At 38.7% G+C, this 19,817-nt stretch overlaps 1 long non-coding RNA gene across 5 annotated transcripts in view; it reads right to left on the bottom strand.

Annotated features, from left to right (window-relative positions):
* Positions 1-18,108, bottom strand: part of LOC134552346 (uncharacterized) — a 44,041-nt gene extending 25,933 nt beyond the window's left edge. For all 5 annotated transcript variants that reach the window (XR_010080834.1, XR_010080833.1, XR_010080837.1 and 2 more), the window contains exons 1-3: positions 14,423-18,108; positions 12,426-12,514; positions 11,816-11,900 (exon numbers count right to left, since the gene is read on the bottom strand). This is a non-coding gene — a long non-coding RNA (uncharacterized LOC134552346). The remainder of the gene's footprint in view (positions 1-11,815; positions 11,901-12,425; positions 12,515-14,422) is intronic.
* Between the last annotated feature and the right edge of the window lie 1,709 nt (positions 18,109-19,817).

Below are 19,817 nucleotides of genomic sequence, written 5' to 3'. Positions count from 1 at the left end.
TTCTTTATCAAGTACTGAGGAAGGCTTTAATAAAAATATCAAGCTGTTGTTAGCATTTCTCTAAAATCCTTTGCTAGCCACCCTGAGTATCATGGGTCAGTTACCTCACAAATGTAACACAAGGAGGGCTTCTGGGTTCTCTGGTTGTGATGTGGCAAAACAGATGTGCTGCCTGAATTCTGAAAAGCAAGGTTTGCAATGTGTACATGCATTTTGAATAGGTGTTTGGTTTCACCCTGATTTCCCCCCTTTTTATTCTCTTTTCATTAACATTCTTATGGTTTGGGGGTTTTGTTAACAGGAATATTTGAATAGCTGTGCAACATAAACCTTTACAAGTAAAAAATAGAGGTCTTTCTTGTGTTATTTTTCACTCTGTTTACTTCTGTTATCTTCTGTTCATCTGAGTCTCAATTTACTCCATGTTATAGGTGTCACATTCCTCTGAATAATACCTTGTGAACATTCAAAGTGAACAAAATTCAGGCAGATTTTTCAACAGAGATTTTGAGCTCCAAGTGTCTCACAAATATTTGCAATTTGCTTTGTGTTGCTACAACATGACTTAGTCCATCCATGGAAAGAAAATCCACATGTCACCTCATTTCCTTATGAAAGCCATAAATCTCCCTGGATGTTCTACACATGGAATTCCCTTCCTGTGGATGATTTTTTGGGTGCCTCTTTGAACTAAGTGGGCTCTGGTACTTTCTTTCCCTGGCTAGGATGGTACTCTGAGAATGAAGAGCAAAGTTATCTTCATAAATTTAGCAAAGGAATATATTCCTCTGGATGATGATGAAGGTATTTATTGCTGTAATCCCTCTGAGTGATAATAGAATATGCAGACTTAAAAAATTTATATAACCAAAATGCAAACATTGGAAACTCTGACTTGGACAGAGAAATCCTTATGAGTCACCATTTTCATGACAACAACAAACAAATTCACTGACTATGAGGAAGGAAAATTAAGAATATATTACTTCTTCAGTAACAGATTTTCTTAACAGAAGTTCAGAATATAAGTGCATATGGTCTGTTTGTAAAAGAAAAATCTGAGAGGTGAATTGGTGTGGATTAAATGCCAGAACTGCTTATTTTCTCTCTGATCCCCTTTTCTATGGTGTCTAAACATTCCATAGGACAATGTTGCATCAGATATTCATACTCATACATAGGGATGCATTTAAGACTTGAGGAAAATGGAATTGTTGTGAGCAGCTAATGTGTTACTGCAATTCATTCAGAAACTGTTTGGTTTTGGCAGAATGCAATATTTTTCCTCATTTGAGCACAATCTTCATCACCCAAATGATCTCATGAGAAGTTAGTAAAATATTAGTGACAAGTGCCAAAAGTGCATGGACTCTTTTTTATGGGGCTATAAATTTAGAACTATGATAGAATTCCCTTAATTCTATGTTTTGAGAAAGTGAAAAAAACCTGCAGTTTTTCAGATGTCTTGGCACCCAGTCACCTGCTACCACTAATATTATAATGTTCCTATTTTAGAAGTGAGATGGAATTAGTCACAAAACCTTTGAGAACTTCCTTAGTTCAGCACACAATTAGTTAGAATGATGCAAAAGAGAAAGCACTGAGAAACATTGCTAAAAAGTGTGCTTCATTTCAAAGGTGAAGTCAGATGCACTTGTTGAGAAATCAAAAATCTAGCTCCTTCTTTTCCTGACATATTATGTTGTTATGATTGGCTAAAACTGCTCTGCTGCTTCTCCAGAAGAAATCCATCAGAGCTAACTAAAAGAGGAGACTGGTTTGTTTTATTTATTTCCTAATGGAAATGGTCATTCTAAGCCAGCTTCTACTCATATTTTTCATGTATTCAAATACCATTTTTAACATCCCATATGATTTCTTTTTCCTTTTAATGTCTTGTTTGCTAAAAAAAGTCAAATTTTGCTCTTAGAACTATCTGAACAGCAGATAATGATGTGAATATTAATTAGTTTTACTGCAAAGAAAATTGCATTGCCAATCGTTGTTACTGACTAATGGGTGATGACATGCAATTACAGTAAGATAAATGAATATTCTTGTTAGTAGCATATATTCTGTTCTGCAACGCATAATCTTCAAAAATAGACAAAATGGGAGTGCAAAAAAAAGCTGCAATATCTGAAGAAATTAATTTCACAAATTATCAAGAAAGATGAAAAAACAATTAAAAGTGAATTTATTAATTGGAGATACTGCTGGAGAACACAATATATCCATTTCTTGCTATTTCTGTGTTTTATTTTATTTTTCCCTCCACAGTATTTTTTCAGACTCGGGAATGCAGATGTAGAAAACAAGTAACTTTATATCTGACCTGAAGCTTATGAAGTCCTTTTAAATAAGGAAGGCTAGGAGAGCAAAGGCTTTTGAATATGAGCTACAGCTGCCTCTCCAAAGCAGCAAAAGGGAGAGGAGACAGCAATACCAGCTTCAGGCTTAAACAAGGCCACAAAAAGCCTTCAGGATGTCAGCTGTAATTATTGTCAGTGGCTGCCTTATTAAGAACTTGATGTGACTGATTAGCACCACTCCTGTCACTCTCAGCAGAGCTCTCTGTGTCAAAGCCCCTGCAAGATATCTTTGGTGTTGTGGTTCAGACTGAGGAAAGAAATAAATATATCTGTCACTTAGAGATATGAAGGTGAAGATGCTTTCCTGCCAAAGTTTGGGGGTGTTCTGAGGGCATGAAATAAAGCACTGAGCCAAAGCAAGTGGCAGAGACATGAACAGAATTTAGTTACCAAAAGATAATTAATTATGTTGGGTATAAAGAAGCCTACCAAACTTAGAAAAGGAAAACTGTTTCTTGCCCTCACTGATTTGGGGTGATGCACACCAGTCAGGGCTGGATTCAGTGTGGGCACCAGACTGGAAAATCATCTCATCTGTGTTGGCATGGGATGCACAGGAGCTCTTTATCAAATCATCTCATCTGTGTTGGCATGGGATGCACAAGAGCTCTGTATCCTCCTTGAACAGCATGTGAGGGGCAGGCAGGATACCCTGAGAACCCACAAATGGCCTCTTTTCAAGCACTAAACCTTTCCCTTCAGCTCCACTGCATAATCCCAAACTGCTAAGCCTGGCAGCAGCCTGGTGCTCAGACTGCCCCAAGGAAAAGAAACCAACCTGGCAAATCCCATGTCAGGTCCTCCTACATGGTGGGACAAGGCTCAGCCTGTCAGATCTGTGTCTTACAGACAGGTTCTACTGCAAGAAATATTAATACCAGCCTGTTTAAATGAATTTAAGGTATAATGTCCAATGTTAATGTTCCAACTGTGTTTAAAGGACTGCTCTGGATGATCAACTCAGAATAAGTTGTGCAGCAAAACGGATTTTTTTAAAGTAGGCATCTTTACATGTGGGAGCCAAAAAGCTCACAATGGGAAACTTTGTAGGAGGATAGAATTTTTCTTTTCATGCTAATAGATACAGCATTATATAAAAAGTTTCTAGGGAGCAGTTTATAAAGCAGTTACCCGAAAAACATATTTTGAGCCAGTGAATAGATAGTCTGTCTAAAATGAGCTTGCATGTGCCAGGGGAAACCTCCCACACTGTGAAGAGAAGAAATATTTTTAAGTGCTCATCTTTCAATCAAAATCAGACAAATGCTTTGTAGAGGCAGCATGACACCTGCTCAGGAAGTGGGACAGACCTTGAAATATCTGACTTTTCTAGCTGAGGGATGAATCCTCTTCAGTGGAAGATGTCTCTGCTCCCCACCCATCCTCCTCAGAGGCAGCAGGGTCAATTTTGCCCCATTTGGCACCTTTTGCCTTTGCTCAGCACTTGCTGTGTCTGTGGGAAGAGCAGTGTCCTCCAAGGATGCCACGCTTTAGAGGAGGCATGCACTCGACTCACAGCATGATTTATGAGGAATTTTGGTCTGTAGTGTAGCTGTCAAACACAGTCAATAGGGAATTTCCCCAGGGAAAAGAAGAAAATAAAGCCTAAACCTACAGCTGTCCTCTGAGAACTGTAAAGGCTATATCCTGGTTTTTGTAGAAGTCTTCCAAGAATAAGGAATTTTGCAAGCAGGGCATAATTTCAACAGTATATGACATTTTCCTAATGCCATTCCCATGGACCTGAGACTCCAATTACAATCCCTGTGTTTCCAGTCCCACTGTGTCAGCAGAGGCTGCTCTAGACAGTGTACACAATATTCACATCTCCTTCTCACAGGGCAGCTTATCCAGGCCCAGATTGTATCCACCCTTTTCAAGTTCACTCACACAATACAATCTCCTCAATCCTTTTTCTGCACTCCTTCTTTCTTTTGCTGTCACATTTTGTTTGTTTGTTTGTTTTTCCTAAGCTCCCATAGTGTTTCAGGTCTGATGATTATTTTTGGCTGCCAGCAAAGGATAATAAATGAAGAAAAAACAGGACCCAATCTTTTTCCTAACCATCTGCACAACATCATCAGGAGAGGAGCTGAAAGGAATCTGTCTCTTTTTCCACTGGCAGGCTTTTTCATTCATGCCCTGTGTGTCATACTCCACTGAGCCTTTAACAATTGCAGGAGATGCCAGATCATAATTATGTCCAAACTGGGCAATGCAGCATGTAGAATTATTTTTTCACATGAAATCTTGCTTTCTTTTGTGACTGTTTGCTCCTCTGCCCCTCTAAATACAAGGAAAAAGCACAGCAGGGAAAGAGCAATGAAGATGAACCAATTCCTTGTGGAAGATTTGAGCCTTGAGGTTCTGGAGAGTCTGGGGCTCTGAGAAACCTGATCTAGTGAAAGATGTCCCTGCTCATTGCTGGGGGGTGGGATTAGATGACCTTTAAAATGACCTTTAAAAGTCCCTTCCAATCCAAATTAGTCGGTAATTCTATGGTTTATGTAAACCAACACAACACTACTGTGGGGAACCTTCCAGGTCCCGGGAAACATGGATCTGCAACAGCTGGCTGTGGATTCTGTGTGTGGGGAAAAGGAAGCCATGCCAGCGTACTGAAACTACATTTAAACTCAGTTTTCTGACAAAAAGCTTTTCTCAATGCTGTTCCCTAATCAAACCTGAGCACAGTGTGAGCACACAGCACATTCCCCAGGAGCTGCTCCATGCCAGAGCCTCCAAAAGGCAGCAGGATCAAACTCCAGCACTGTGCTTTAAAGGAACAAAACTGAACGCACAAAAGACACAAGCACATTCCTAAGTCTGGTTTTCAAGGAAATCTGCTTTCCCTCTGCTCAGTTTTCTTCTCACTATGTCTTTTTGCTTTTTCTGTCAAAGTTGTAGGTAGTTTTTGTGGAGTTTTTGACAGAACTCATAGAAGGGATGGTGACTCTAAGGGGTTAGCTACTCTATCTCCACTGCATCACCAAATGCAAAATAGCATCTGTCTGCACCACTGACTGAGCCTCATCCCATTTCTGAAGTGATTTTCTGAGATATAACAGAACATTTAATTGTTAGCACTGGATTTCACAACACTGTGCTTATGAAATTGCAGATGCATAATTATTAGTTATTATGGAGCAATTACAGCACCATGAAAGCAGTGATTCTGCATTCTCAGAGTAAACTGTGGAAGATTTCACTGCACTTACAAATCTGAACTAAAGGGAGGAGGAGATGTATGGTTATGCCAACATTTAGAACAGATGATTGGAACTTCTCAGTGAAGCCAGACTGCAGATAAATTCCCTGGTCTAACTTTAGTTTTGTACTCCTAAGGAGGTTTTAATATATAAGAATTACTCACATTTTTTCAACACTTGTGCCATTTGACTTTACTGTGAGTATAGAGCCACCATCCTCTACAAATGTGACAAGATGTACTCTAAATGAGAGTATTAGTGCTAAGAAATTAAATTACAGTGCAAGAATATTGGTGGGGAAAAAAAGGCAATAAATCCTAATCCATCTGAAATCACTGGTAGAAGTCTCATTAATTTCATTTTGGGCTGGGATTTTGCCTGGTGTCTCCTGTGACATCTTGCATGGCTCACAACCAAGAAGCTGTTCCTCAGCTTCACCACCACTGATTAAACTCACAAACACCAACCTATTGCTTATTCTGCATACTAAATAATACTACTTATTTATTCTGCATTCAGAATGGTAATGATTCAGAATGGTAATGATTCAGACCTTTAATAGCTGTCCCTGCCTGGTTTTGTTTTATTGCTTGTTTTCTTAGTTTAAATGATTATATTGCCTCCACTGAAAAATGCATCCCTGCCTCTGCTCATGTGTGCCCATAGGTCCCTTCTTCCCTTCCCATAAATTTTTGTGACTTCAGCATCTCTGGAACAGACTATGATGGATAAAGTCTGCAGTCACTTCTGTTAAGGACTAATGCACATTCCAACCTCTTCCTGACAGGTTTCTGAGCACAGCATAAATTGTTTGCTTTGGACTCTTTTCAGGGAAATATTCATTCTGACCTAAATTGGCAACGTTAATTCTGTCATTATCACAACTTTGATATTTATTAATCCCAGAAAAGACACAATCAAGCTTAAGAAGATGAAATTATATTTCCAGGGGAATCCATGACCATTAATATATACTCAAGTTCCAGTGTGTAAAAGCACCTAGTGACCTGATCTAGGAGAAAAGATCTTGTTAAAGGACTCTCTTCTTTTGCCACCACTCACCCATTCCCAAGGTACAAGAGGAGGCTCCAGGGAGATCTTATTGCAGCCTTTTAGTGCTCAAAGGGGGCTTATAAGTACAAATTTTTAGTAGGATCTGTTGTGATAGGTCAAGAGGCAGTGGTTTTAAATCAAAAAATACTAGACTAGATGTAAGGATGAAACTTTTTGCACTAAGGGTGGTGGAACACTGGCACAGGGTTTCTGGTGAAGTGGTGGATCCCACATTGCTCCAACCATTCAAGGTCAGGTTGGACAGGGCTCTGAGCAACCTGCTCTAGTAGAAGATGTCCCTGCTGGTTGCAGGGGGATTGAGGTAGATGATCTTTAAAGATTCTTCCAAATTGTTCTGTGATTCTGTACCAACTTAAGCTTGAACAAATCAGTGAGGCAGATTTTGTCTCACAGCTGGGACAGGAACATTCCCAGGATGGCTTTAGACTATAATACTGATATTTTCCCTGCTTTGAGGAGCTGTCTGGGATTCTTACTCAGCTGGAAGTAGAATCAGCCAGCTGGGAGACAGCAGGGGATCAAATTGCTCCCAGTTTTCTGATATCTAAGTCGGTATAAATTTCATCTGACCTCAATCATGTTTGCCACACTGAGATACCGTCATATAGACTCTCAAAGTCTTAAATACTTAATAAAACATCACCCTTAACACAAAGTCTGCCTTAGAATATATTTCTATCCTCATATGCCCCTGCATTTGGAAAACAGCCTTCAAAACTTCCCTCTGCCTCTGCTATCCGTGTTTCCTATGTTGCCTGTGCTTGTAACTGATAAGAACATGCTCTGAGCTCTGGGATTCATCCCCTTCCATCACACCTTTCATTCACATGCTATGTCTCTATGTTTGCAGTTGCAATCTGATGGATTTTAAATTACCAGTATCAGAAAGAACATTAATTTGTCTGTGGATCATTAGGAATAATGGCATCATTATCAGATGCTCTTTTTTAGAGCTCCTGTTTGTGAGCCAAGCAATTATGAAAATATTTAAATAATGGATGTAATTGCCTATTAAACTGATTATTGTGCAAAAATATTTATATTCCTAATCAATGATTCCTCAAAGGTACAGCTGTAAACATAAAGAAAACCTCATGTGTGTTGTACATGCAAAATCCTGTGTGCAGTTCCTCAGCTGGTATAAATCATCCTCGTGGAAGTGCTCTCACACCATTCTGCACCAGCCCTTTCAGCCTGCACTGCCTATTTCAGTGTCTTGCTCTTTGACTGGCCAGTGTTAGAGACAAGAGAGAGCAGAGACCAGAGTCATTTCTACAGTGAGCAGATGCTCAGTCCTCCCTGGCAGTCAGGCACCTCTGTGGGTGGCATTCTGGCCTCCTTCAACTCAGGACAATTTTCCCTCCTTCTTAACTAAGTCTGGATTCTGTATTAAGACAGAACCAGCATTTAATATTTGCAGTTATTTTCAAAAGAGAGACCATGCTTCAGTCTTGCTTTGGGTTTGTGACCACTTTGGATAAATGCAATAAATGCATAAAGAGAAACAATAAGAGGAGATAATTCTGTATGCCTGTTCTCATGAACATCAACCAAAAAATCTAAATGAATATGTTTTTTTTATCTCTACCATCTTTGAGTTCCTCCAAATCCAGCTTGATTATACCTTGCTCTCAAAAACAAACACACACACACACACAAAAAAAACAACAACAAAAAAACCCACCACAACAAACCAACAACAACAACAACAACAACAACAACAACAACAAAAAAGAGAGAGAAAAAAAAGAAAAAAAGAAAAAAAAAAAAACCCAAAGGTGACACTGGAATTGTGCAAGGAGCATAAAGTTTAAAAGCTAAATGCTAAATGTAGCACACTTCACTTGGAAAATCAGTGAAGAGATGATGTCTAATTTCTCTTCAGCTCTGAAATGCTGCAGACTGTTTCATTAATTCCCTGCTATACACTGCATTACCATATGTAAATAATTGCATTAACCCCTGTGCTCTCCCACCTTGTATCATATCAGAGGGAAGAGCAGACTGACAGAAAAGTCACAGCAGGACATAACAGAGCAGGGTGAAGAACAGCAGATGATTTCTAATTAAGAGCCAGGAGTCCTAGATGACACATTATTAGTGGAGCTGAACAAGGATGGGAGATGGGTGTCTGGGATAATGGTGTGATAGCTAACAAAGAGGCACAACAGCAGCTCCCTGCTGAGGTACCCTTCCTATTCCAAGGGTTCTGAGTCATTTCTGTGGGTCTGGAGGACAGGGAGCACATGTGTGCAGGTAGCTGTGCACAACTGAGGATGACTGACACGTATTTTGAGGTTACCCAGTATTAACAGCACCTGAAGAGAAGCCCCACAACTGACAGCAAACCCCATGGTCTGATTTCAATCTCAGGAGCAAAATTTGGTTAGGGGTCTTGAAGGCTGGATTGATATTTATTAGATTATTTAGATATTTATTATCTATCACCTTGTTTTGGTCTTGGGCATGCTCTGTGTAAGTTGTTCTCATTCTTTCCTTTAAGGATTTGTACGTGCCTATGTGTGCCTGAATTAACCTTCTGGCAACCCAACATAGGGCTAATAACAGTTTTCAAGGGAAAATGTCACCTATTTATCTCTGTAATCATAAGTTCTTTTCAACAGATATTCAAGCACTTTTTCTATTATCCTTTCAATACTCCAGTCAACCACTATTTGCCATTTGCAAGTAGGACTTTGAGGAAGAGGCTGTTAGCTGATTTATGAACCTAAAATTTAGTAGTAAAGAAATATCTACAGATGAGGACAGTGAAATGAACCTTTGCAAATATTATATAATAAATTATGATACTTTCTCACAAGTTTACAGAAAGATCTGGCATGACTTGATAACAATCTGTAGCTGTTCTTTAGTTTGCAGCACAATCTCTCCCAGGAAACAGCATTCAAAAGTCAGCTGTAGTTTGTGATAAGGGCTATCTCCTACTACTGAAATCATGTTGTCATCTGCTTTTTGGCAAGAATAAAAATAGGACAGTTAAATCCAGTATTCAAAAAAATATCCAAAACCTAGAGGTGCTACAGAAGGGTACAACTGGGGCTTTTTTCCAGTGAATTCAAGGTAAAAAAATCCCATTTCTACTAATGGCAAATCCAAAGATGAGAGGAAATACAAGTTTAATGTTTAACATCCTGTGCTTACTGCCTCTGTTCCAGAGTTTTTTAGTAATCTTTTGCACATCATTTAGGGAACGTTTACATTTCATAATGTACTTGTAGTTGGAGGTTTAGTTTCAGGATTTGTCTTATTAAAAAGTGGGAAAGGCATGGATTAATATTCACTTAGCCAGAGGACAGAATTAACCCCATACCACATTTTCCAATGTTCTACAGGCCATGCTTAAAAGCAGGGGTGGGGAGGAAGTCATTCTTCAGACCTTCAATGGGACCCAGTGTTCTTGACCCTGACTACATTTCCTTAAACATCAGACTTTCAATTCCAGTTTTACCCTTGTGGCCCTTCTCTTACATTTCAGGGGTGAGCTGTTCTGCCTGCCAGCTGTGTTGTGTGTTTTGTCACTGCTGCACCACAACATCTGCTGGGATGTGAATTCCTCACAGAGAGCTAAAAATCCCATCCTGGGAGGGCAGGCACCCAAAGAGTTTTGATGGTGGGGAACTTCCAGCCATGGCTGGTGTTCTCTATGACTGTGAGGAGACAGATCTTTAAATTGTTGGTTCATTTCATGGACACAAAAGAAATGTTGATTCTGACCTAAAAAAATTATGCCTAATTCTGAAGAATAAATGTCAGGATAGATATGAAGAAACAATGGAAAAACAGCATTGGGAATACAGGATAAGGGACTGCATGAGCTGATGGTACTTGTGCAAACTGCATCTTTGGAACGCTTCTTAATTCCTCCTTATAAAATATGATCATGTAAATATTTATAAAAAGTGAGAAGAGATACCACAGTGATAAAATTTTTAGCCCTATTTTAGTGTCAAGTAGAGCCATTCAAAGAACAGACAAGGAAGCAAGAAAAAAAACCTCAAAACTAAACCATCAACTGAGCTCTGCAGGAGAGTTAAGATCTGTTACCACAGACACAGCAATTTGGTTTGTAGATTATTTTTAATGTGTAAAAAAACCCCTTTGGAATTCATAAAGCTTTAGATACTTTTAATGCTTTTCATTTTTTTGGTAAGCTGATTGGGAATTTACTTTAAAACTGACCTAAAATGATAAAGAAAACCTAGGTGGTATCCAGTTTCAAATTTACTTCCCTTGTTAGTCACAGATTTAATACTGAAGGACAGAGAATGAAATCTATTTTTATACCAATAGATTGTTTTTACCCATTTCAAATGGTATCAGTCCACTGTGTCTCGCTTTGAAAACAACAGTAAATATTCCCACAAAATGATTTTTATGTACACATCCATTGCTGCTATTATTGAGCTATCTAATTTGGATGTATATGTGGATCCCCAAATTCATTTTTATGTGACATTTCCTTCTGTTCCTAGGTAAAGCCACGCTCCTCGGTGCACGGTGCACTGTTATTATAACAGATGGCTTATTTCAATTCATAATGACTGGGAAAAATAACAATGAATCATGTAAGCAAGAACAAGCACTTCAATTTCTCTACAAGTTACCCAGTGCCTGCCAATTTGAAAAACAGCTGAGCGCTCTGGCTCCTCATCAGAAATGCAAGGCTGCTCTCAGATTGGACTGCAACAGTACATCAAACAGGGGAAGAGCAAAACTAGCAAGATGCAGAGCCTAAAAAGCTTTCCAGTTGGACATTCTGGGGTTTCTTTCCTAGCAATGAAAGGAAAATAATACCATGGATCTCTGGTGTTGTCAGGTAAATAAAGGGAAAGCAAACCCCGGTGTTATTTCAGGGTACAGTTGTACGCAGGCACATCACTGCATCCACCTCACTGAAATGACATCTGCCCTTCTCAAAAAGGAGAGTCTGAGCTGCAGCCCCACTGCCACTGCTCACTTCTGAGGGATTTGGCCCCTTTCTCAAGAGGCATAGGTGTGCAGAACCTCTAATCCATTGAAAACAAGCAACGCGTTTGGAGACCTTTATCCTAAAAATTAGAAATTTGATCAGCTAGCCTACAGTTATTATTCTGCATCAGCTATCTCAACACACAAATAGGAGTATAAAATTTTTCTTACCTTGACAAATCTCCTGTCTATTCAAATCCTCCAGATTTATATCCATTTCTTCTCTCTCAAGTCTTTGCAGCCCTCTGTCTGAATCCTGCAAGGACATGCATACTTTGAACAGGACCCACTATTTAAGCAGATGAAAGTTTCCAAATTAATGTATAAATATAATGTGATCCAATACAGAGTTCTCCTCTATTAGTAAGTAGCACTAGGGTGATTTTGATATTTAATGACTTGAAAAAATCAGTAGATTAATCAATAGAAATAGACTTTTAGAAACAGACTTCTGTTTATCCATTCTCTTTGCACTGCTGAAAGTTGTCTGAGTCAATGGAATAACACAGGCTTTCTCTTAGGTATACATATTCTTGTGCACTTCTTTCTTCCTGTTTTTTACCTCTTTCTTCCTATTTTTGATTCCTTCTTAATTTGTGAATTATGTAGATAATAATGTCACACAACAACATCAGTGCCAATTGCTATTGTGTGACATTATTACCTACATGTTTCATAAATCCCTTTCAGAGCACAAGACATAACATCCAACATTAAAGCAGGAATTACCCTGTCACTGGCTTTTCTCTTCCCAGAGTAGGTCAGAATAATTTTGAGTTACCTGTTTTAGTGGAAGGTGTCCTGTCCATGGCAGAGGTGTTGGAATGGGATCATCTTTGAGGTCCTTCCAACTCAAACCACCCTCTGATTCTGTAAGGTAGAAGGAACAGAGGGAATAGGCAAAGGTGATCAGAATAAGCAGGAAATAGTTTTCCACAAATAGCATTTAGAAGAAAAACCAAATCTGAACCACCAGTTTCTCAGATGAAGTCTGGGTAAACCCCAATTATTTTGACCTGACTCGGGCGGAATGAAAAAGCTGCTCAAAAATAAACTTTCAATGCCATTTTTTGCTTCCTTTGGATACAAGTCTGTAGTATCTGGGCCAGGCTGGAAGGCTTTTCCGTGTGGCTCTGCTGGCATTATCAGAGCTCTTTGTGGACTGCTTCCACAGAAATTGAGGACTCTCAAAACTAGAGAGTCTCTGTGATGAATAATCAAATTATTGCTTGATTGGCAGTCTGGTTGGAAAAACAGACACAGAAGGAATTAAGACACAAAAAAATGGATTGAAATACTCCTAATGAATATTTTCCAAATTGAAGTTTGTTTCATTTCCACATGAAAGTGCATTTCAGTTCTGAAAAGAGAGAGAAGGGAGGGAGGGAGGGAGGGAGGGAGGGAGGGAGGGAGGGAGGGAGGGAGGGAGGGAGGAAGGAAGGAAGGAAGGAAGGAAGGAAGGAAGGAAGGAAGGAAGGAAGGAAGGAAGGAAGGAAGGAAGGAAGGAAGGAAGGAAGGAAGGAAGGAAGGAAGGAAGGAAGGAAGGAAGGAAGGAAGGAAGGAAGGAAGGAAGGAAGGAAGGAAGGAAGGAAGGAAGGAAGGAAGGAAGGAAGGAAGGAAGGAAGGAAGGAAGGAAGGAAGGAAGGAAGGAAGGAAGGAAGGAAGGAAGGAAGGAAGGAAGGAAGGAAGGAAGGAAGGAAGGAAGGAAGGAAGGAAGGAAGGAAGGAAGGAAGGAAGGAAGGAAGGAAGGAAGGAAGGAAGGAAGGAAGGAAGGAAGGAAGGAAGGAAGGAAGGAAGGAAGGAAGGGAAGGAAGAAAGGAAGGGAAGGAAGAAAGGAAGGGAAGGAAGGAAAGGAAGGAAAGGAAGGAAAGTTAAAACATAGCATTAAGCCACTGAAAAGAAAGCAAGCAGATTGCTTTGAAAGAAACCAGCATTTTGTGGCAATTCAAATGATCAGGTTTTGGCTGTTTCTCTGCTTTAATACTGCCCTAGAAATCTTTACTTTTCAGTTCAGCGTACACTGCACGTTTTGCCACTGAATTACTAAGCTGAAAAATTTATTGTTATTTTATGTTCCTCTCTCTTCCCCTTGTTGGTGTCTGCTAAACCTCATCCTTTTTTCTTGTCAGTGGCTACTGTGAGCATGTCCAAACGGGATGTACAGAGGTGATGTATGAGCTTAAATTGCTTCTGAAGTTCACTCATATCTCATTTTGCCCAGGAGAAATTCAGGAACAATACCACACCAGATTCTAAGCAACCATTCCCCACACACTTGGACATATAAAAGTGCATGGGCACTTGTTGTTCATTCTTCACAGTAAAATGTTATCTGTGCTGTATATCCCACTGCATATTTATGAAGTGTGTGGGGAATGGTAGATGGGAGTCTATTGTGGCAGCAGGCTTGTTCATCTCATTTTCTATGATCTGCTTTTGTTACCTTCTTTTCTTCACTTCTTTTAGTGAATATTGCATTTTTTATTGCTTTACCAGACACATTTTAATGTGTTTCTTTTCCTGCAGAAAACACATTCTGGGCAGCAGCTGACTTTAGGAACACAGTTTGTACATCTATATACACTGATAATTGAAGATGCTTTATAAATTGTGAGCCTCATGGTACCAAACTTATCCCTGTAGCAGATAACCAGGAGCTATACCTGTGTATTACACTGTATTACATCATTAAAAAGTCTCAGCACATATATATCAACCCAGTAGGAGAGAATGTATTTAAAATGATGTATTTGCTTGCCAAGTGCTCAATCCACTTACAGGGTATTCTTCTCTTGTGCCAACACTGTAATATGGTGCTGGATCAGGCAGGGTGTCACAAACAGGATGGGGCTCGGTCTAGTTGCAGACTTAGGATTATTTATGTGTCTGTAACATACAAGCAATAAGCAAGAGACACAGGAAAACAACAAAATCCATGCAAACCTAGATCAGAGACAAGGCCACAGCTGATGCAGAGCCTTTTTCTAGATATTTTCTCAACCAATACTTTACAAGAAGAAGTTCAGAGTCATATTATTCTAGCAAATCAGAGAAAGACCCACGTGGGTTTAGAATTAACCATAAGACTTCTGTAAACCTAAAAACATAATACACAATAATTTATTATTCAAGACTGAAACTTCTTCTATCTTTGCAAAGCACATGTCTAAGACCTTTTACATCCTGAACCAGCAATCAGTTCTTGTTCCTTATGATAGATATAAATGTATGCACTTGGTTCCTAATTTCTTAGGGAAAGTATTGAGATTCCCAAGCTTTCTCAGCTTTTTGTCTACTTTCTGGGGCCTTTTTGCTCTTTCTGGGGTCTTCTACTTTTTAGATTCCCCAACACGGTAGTTCTTTATCTTTGCCTCATAAGCCAGATCTTCCAAGAATTCCTACTGATTTCCTAGCACACAGCTCCAGCTGGTTTTCCTTCCCTGCATGGCAATGGCTTCACAGTTCTGTCTGTATCATTTGGAGAGGAAAAGCCAACCCAAGATCCACCTGGAGGTGTCTGCATGGTGCTGCCCTGGATACAGCAGGTGGGGGCACAGCTGGAGCACTTTGGGGCACAGCTGGAGTGTGTCTCTCAGTTTGGTGTGCACAGAATCCAGCAGGAATCCAAATGAGCTTCTCAGAGCTCTCTAGAAATTCAGGACCAGGAGGTTCAAGAGTGCAGTCCAGAGCTGGACAAGGCTGCTAACACAGGATGGGACTCTGTCCTGACCTGCTGAGGCAACATTGCTGCTGGGCAAGGAATAGTTAACACAGCCTCTCTCTAAATCTCTTTGGAGCTGTACTTAACTGACCTTGTCAGCTGAGGGACAAAAATGGGTGTCAAACCTCAAACCTTCCCCTGCACTTTTCCACCCTGCAGTAAATAAAATTATGAAGCACTAGGTATTATATTCATAATTGTAACATACTTGAATTGAAATGTGTTAGGAATACACTGCTGACATTATGCAAAGCAGAATATCACTGGCACCTTCTCTTTGAAAATGTGAGGGAGCTTATACTCAGTCTAATTAAAATACCCAAACCAACAAAGCAAACAAACAAACAAAAACCCTATAGATTTTGTGCAAGAGAACTATAAAGCACACATGAATGATGTCTCCAGCAGAGTAATGAAATTAGTGCACACAGGGGGCCTGATTTGAGGAACTCACTTATTTGCATGATAATAAAGAGGATGTATGGGCATAGGGGCACATAGTACTTTTTGGAACCCTGTTCAGCTTATAAAATGCCCATATTCTCTATTTTGTGTAAAAAAACTAATTAAAAATTCTTTGATTTACTTATTGTTTCTAATTCTTTATGTATTTCCAATACGTTTTCTTCTTTGCCTTGTATTCAGAATTGATGTGTGCTTGGTTGGAGAAAACTATTTATTATGTTTTTAATATTGATTTTAACATGCTAAATCTAGAATATGAAAGCTGTCATGACAGCCTTATAATGTTATATACATGGAACTTTGTTTATGTGCATCTCAAAAAATACCTTCAGAACATAAATTGTAGCTTATCCTCATCTAGATTCTGAAAAAAAATATAGTGAGGTATAGGAATGCGAAGTAAATGACAAATCTGGCAATTTTTTATTTTATCTTGTGAAGTCCTGGCTTCTTTATCATTCATTGCAAAACTCCTCTGATTATACAGTGCAAAAATTCCCTGTGTGAAATGTGATTGATGATGTGATTTTCACCATAAGCATATGATTACACTTCTGTGTAGTTTAACAAAAACCTTCAATTCAGATCTTACATTTGTTTCTGAGCCTCTTAATATCCTCCTTTCCCAAACTGAGCAAATAATATCTTTCCAAATTGTTCCTAATGCGTAGCATTTCAAAAATAAAAGGTAAAATGGAACCATGTAGAAGTTGTATGTTCTGTCATTGAATACCTCAGAAACTTTTCAAGGAGTATTCAGGGGGAGGGGGAAACTTCACAGCACTTATTTCAATATAATTTAAACATTTGTTAAAGTCCGAATCTTGCTTTTTGCTTAATCTGAATAAACGTTGAAGAGTTTAGCTTGCATAGTAGTATGCAGAGAAATGCTGGTGTGACGTGGAAATTTATCAAAAAAATGCATATTTATCAAAAATTCATATTTACCAGCTCTGTGTTTACTGCTTTAGAGAATGGACAATGTGTCTTGTAGTACAAAGTACACACCAGAGCTAAACAATGTGGGTTAGAATTGATTCTTCTTGGCAGTGTGTGCTATAAATCAACAAATATGCTGAATGACAAGTATATCAGAAAAAAAGTCATTCACAGGTACTCTGGGATTACCAAACAAATAAACAAACAAACAAATAAATAAATAATAAAAAAGAGGCGGTATTTATCAGTTAAGGTTGCTGCTGCCTGCCAGGTGATCACCTCTGGCTGTTAACAACACCCATTGTCAAGCCCTGTGCCAAGAGATCCTGGGCAGAGAAGTTGCTGTTTCATCAGCAGAAGTAATGCACCACCCACAAAATCCATTTCTTTGCCAAATAAAATGATTTCTAGCCAAGAAAATTCCAATGTCACAGATAAAAATTACTCTATAGAGAAATCCTTCACCAGGCAGGACTGTACAGGGATAGATAAAATAAAATCAGAGCTGGCTGGTGGCAATCACCAAAGGGAAGTGACCTGTCAGCCAGACAGCTCCTCCATCACAGCTGGAACATCATGAGCTCACCAAAAGTCCCCTAAGGCATCCTTTCAGCAGCAAAAATTAAAATGTTCCTGTCATTAAAGGCAAACAGGTGGGCTGCAACTGCTGCAAGGCAGTTCAACTGAGAGCCCCAGGAAGTCCAGTAAGGACAAGTGTAAGGTGCTCAGACTTTATTCTTTACTACTTAAACTGGGAGATGAAGTTTTGACCTTTAGGAAAAAAAAAAAAAGAAGTTCTATCTGTGATAAACTCAGTCTTAACTACCTGCTCTGGAGGATGAAGTTTGATCATAAGGAGATTAAAGAGGCTTAACCTGACATCCTGAAACAACCCCCTGGGATCTCAAATCTTGTTATAAGTAGGAAGACAGAAGAGTTACATCGAACTAGAATTTCATTTTCAGTCTCTGGGATCTGGCAAATGCCATTACACAAGATAGGTCTGAAGGTTACATCACACTGTGCCTTCCCTATTTCAAGCTGTCCTCTCCACAGTAAAGATGAAGTGTCATGGAGTTTTCTGTCCATAAAGTTTACCTCTCCTAAGGAAATATGAGAAAAATTCACTTAATATCACTTTATGCTTTCCAAGCTACATCCCCAGTTATTCAAATTTCTATTCCACTCCCTCCTTTAAAATGCTGTAATAACATTCATAATAAAATGTCCAAAAGGGAACAAAGAGTCCAAAACTAAAATACCTGACCAGTGCTCATTCATGGGAAGCAAATACCTTGACAAAAGTTTTATGTTAATGATAATGTTTGTACTATACACATCTCCAGAAGATTATTTTAATGGTACTGTACCATTTAATGAACATACCAGCATTTTTAGTAGGATTTTATTTGTTTGAGAAAGTGAAAAAAAAATCATATTGGCATCTGCCACTAGAAGTCAGAAGACAACCCAGATTTTTAGCAGACAAAACACTGATGTGATGCTCGTTCCCTGTCAATTGATGTTTACAGCAGGGTTTTTGTTGATGTGTGGGCTGTCACATTTGCTTCAGTTTAATGTTGAAGGAGACAAAAATCTGCTCATGCTGATGAATTTTAGCATGGATTATATTCTGAGAAACACAGAAAAGGAGTTTTTGATTTTTTTACCGACTGCATGAGGGAGGCTTCCTGTACTCTACATTTGTTTACTTCTGTATAAAACACAGGTTTCATGGGCAAACACACATTTCAGCATGTGCTCAAACAGTTCCTACCATGGAGCATCTAAACAACTTTCTGACAGTGAAGAAATAAAGAACACATTGAGAAAAGAGATAGATTGTGGGTAAAAGGATGTCAATATGTGCTTAAAAACTAGATTACAGATATTGTAGCATTTATATCAAATAATTTTTTTTTCAAATATCTAAATCTCTGCACAAGCTTTCAGTTAAGTCATTTTGTTCACAAGTTCCACCATGACTCCATCAGTGGAGAGATTTAGGGAGATACTTAATGGAAAATTATCCCCACCAATTATAACCTGAAATAAATGCACAATGGAAATAATCAAACTGCTGTTACTCAATAAATAATTCTCAGCAGTTAACACCCCAGGCAGTGAAATCTCTCTGCTTTTTCCAAATTTACTTGCATATGCACGCCTGTTTTAACTTAGAATGCATTTAACAACTCTCTTTTTAGGTATTTGCTAATAATTATATATAATGTAATGTGGACTGCTCATCTAAAGCAGAACATCTTTCTGGTAGCTGTCATTAAGGAAACAAAATATTTTAAAACCGGGAGCTGTCTTGAGACTGAAGTTTTGCACAAGTCACATCTACATGTTTACATAAATGAATCTTCAAAGGAATGTTAGCATGGGAAGAAAAATCTGGAATTTCTATTGAGATTTCCTTAAGCCTCTCCATTGGTTCTTTATTCAAATTTTGTACAGGTATAAAATCCATTTCCACATTGAAAAAAAACCCTGTCACATTGTGTAAAATTTTGTAGCTCTATTGAAAAGCAGCAAAATGTATAAACTTCTGGAAAAAATCCTCTAACAATTTTCTAAACAGGTCAAAGTAATGGTTCAGCCAAAAAAACCAAACCAAACCAAACCAAACCACAAACAAACAATCAAAAAAAAACAACAACAAAAACCCCACCAAAACAGCAAGCCAAACCTTTTCTTAAAATGGGAATAATAAAACAACAACAACAAAATTTCCTTTAATGTTCATTTTCTCAAGTCTTCTGAAAAATATGCACCTCCCAAGTCTTTAACACTCAACTATCTCCAGTGAATTCATTGTTTAAAGCAGAAAAATAGTGGAACAGAAAAGAAAAGGAATAAAATATGGCACAGCTGTCACAGGAAAATTTCCCAATCCTTGCAGTTCTAGGAACTATTTAATAATTTCTTCTGCTGGGTAAATGAGTAGAAAATGTAGAGACTATTTCTGGATTAATCTTCCATTGAGGATAACCCAGACTAATCTCACTGAACTATTTTGCTTCCACCTTCCCCCTGAGCCTC

Source organism: Prinia subflava, chromosome 6 (genome assembly GCF_021018805.1).
Source record: "Prinia subflava isolate CZ2003 ecotype Zambia chromosome 6, Cam_Psub_1.2, whole genome shotgun sequence".
In the NCBI taxonomy this organism is placed as follows: domain Eukaryota; kingdom Metazoa; phylum Chordata; class Aves; order Passeriformes; family Cisticolidae; genus Prinia; species Prinia subflava.
Note: the sequence above shows the minus strand (reverse complement) of the source record. Positions and strands in the feature narration are given on the sequence as shown.